The sequence below is a fragment of the Cherax quadricarinatus genome, chromosome 66 (genome assembly GCF_038502225.1).
Source record: "Cherax quadricarinatus isolate ZL_2023a chromosome 66, ASM3850222v1, whole genome shotgun sequence".
NCBI lineage: Eukaryota > Metazoa > Arthropoda > Malacostraca > Decapoda > Parastacidae > Cherax > Cherax quadricarinatus.
Genome location: NC_091357.1, coordinates 22,348,102 through 22,350,601, shown reverse-complemented (window position 1 = coordinate 22,350,601; position 2,500 = coordinate 22,348,102).

The following is a 2,500-nucleotide window of genomic DNA, read 5'->3' as shown; positions in this document are numbered from 1 at the left end:
AATGTTGTCAGTGTTGTTCAACAGTGTTGTCAGTGTTGTTCAACAATGTTGTCAGTGTTGTTCAACAGTGTTGTCAGTGTTGTTCAACAGTGTTGTCAGTGTTGTTCAACAGTGTTGTCAGTGTTGTTCAACAGTGTTGTCAGTGTTGTTCAACAATGTTGTCAGTGTTGTTCAACAGTGTTGTCAGTGTTGTTCAACAGTGTTGTCAGTGTTGTTCAACAGTGTTGTCAGTGTTGTTCAACAGTGTTGTCAGTGTTGTTCAACAGTGTTGTCAGTGTTGTTCAACAGTGTTGTCAGTGTTGTTCAACAGTGTTGTCAGTGTTGTTCAACAGTGTTGTCAGTGTTGTTCAACAGTGTTGTCAGTGTTGTTCAACAGTGTTGTCAGTGTTGTTCACTGTTCATGTGATCATCTCTCACAATTTAATTTTTCATTTAATATCCGAGTAACACTGCCTAACTGAACGAATTATTATTATTATTACTGTTATTATTATTATTATTGTTATTATTATTATTATTATTATTATTATTATTATTATTATTATTATTATTATTATTATTATTATTATTATTATTATTATTATTATTATTCTGCTACTGTATAATAATAATTCAAGTTAGACATTACGCTCACTCCTGGGTAGACATTATCCTCACTCCTTAATAAACATTATGCTCACTTCCCGGGTAGATATTATGCTCACTCCCGGGAAGACATTACGCTCACTCCTGGGTAGACATTATCCTCACTCCTTAGTAAACATTATGCTCACTTCCCGGGTAGATATTATGCTCACTCCCGGGAAGACATTACGCTCACTCCCTGGTTCAAAACATTACGCTCAATCCCGGAACACATGTTGTCTGAGTGTGTTGTTTTCTTCTCTGAGTGAGTTACTCTGGCGGAGTTATTCTCTCAGACAGAGTATAACTGTCTTAATAAAGGATTGATGCTGTGTTAGTGTTCACTGCTGTCATATGGCAGAATTTATGCTCTCTCAGGGGCTCAAAACGGTCAAATTGCGAGTTATGATATCTGAGTGGATTACTACTGTTATATAGAGGGAGTTATGCTTTTTAAGTGGCTCAAAATGCTAGTTATACTTTCTGAGTGGCCCATGACTGTCAAATGGCGAGAATGATGCTCTCTGAGTGGCCCCACCGTCAATAACTGGTGACTGGCCACTCACAATGTTCTCTGAAGTGGAGAGAATCAAGGTATCCCTCCTCTTCTGTCATGCTCACTGAGTGGGAGAGAGTGAATGAGAGAGAGAGCGAGAGAGAGAGAGAGAGAGAGAGAGAGAGAGAGAGAGAGAGAGAGAGAGAGAGAGAGAGAGAGAGAGAGAGAGAGAGAGAGAGAGTTTTAAAGGTGGCAACACTGAGCACTGCCTCAATACACTACCGGGCACGGTACGATAACCTCCTCGACCAACACAAACCTATCACCCGCTGCCACACGCACGACCACCGCTGTTCAACATTCACATTGTCTTCTGAATAGTCAAATTAATTTACTTTCCACTGAAGCTAACTTTAAATCACTTCTCACTACCCAACTACATGTATCTACATCCATTATACATCCTGGCGGGGCCAGGAGCTGAGTCTCGACCCCTGCAACCACAATTAGGTGAGTACACACACACACACACACACACACACACACACACAGACACACACACACACACACACACACACACACACACACACAAACCTCGTCAAATGCAAAGTCATGAAGATCGGAGAAGAGCAAAGAAGACCGCGGACAGAGTATAGTCTAGGTGGCCAAAGACTGCAAACCTCACTCAAGGAGAAAGATCTTGGGGTGAGTATAACACCGAGCATGTCTCCTGAAGCACACATCAACCAGATAACTGCTGCAGCATATGGGCGCCTGGCAAACCTGAGAATAGCATTCCGATACCTTAGTAAGGAATCGTTCAAGACACTGTACACCATGTACGTCAGGCCCATACTGGAGTATGCAGCACCTGTTTGGAAACCACACTTGATCAAGCACGTCAAGAAATTAGAGAAAGTACAAAGGTTTGCGACAAGGTTAGTTCCAGAGCTAAGGGGAATGTCCTATGAAGAAAGGTTAAGGGAAATCGGCATGACGACACTGGAGGACAGGAGGGTCAGGGGAGACATGATAACGACATATAAAATACTGCGAGGAATGGATAAGGTGGACAGAGACAGGATGTTCAGGAGATGGGACACAGAAACAAGAGGACACAACTGGAAGTTGAAGACTCAGATGAGTCAAAGTTATGTTCGGAAGTATTTCTTCAGTCATAGAGTTGTCAGGAATACTTTGGCAAGCGATGTAGTGGAGGCAGGAACCATACATAGTTTCAAGACGAGGTATGATAAAGCTCATGGAGCAGGGAGAGAGAGGACCCAGTAGCGATCAGTGAAAAGGCGGGGCCAGGACCTGAGTCTCGACCCCTGCAGCCACAAATAGGTGAGTGTACACACACATACACACACACATATA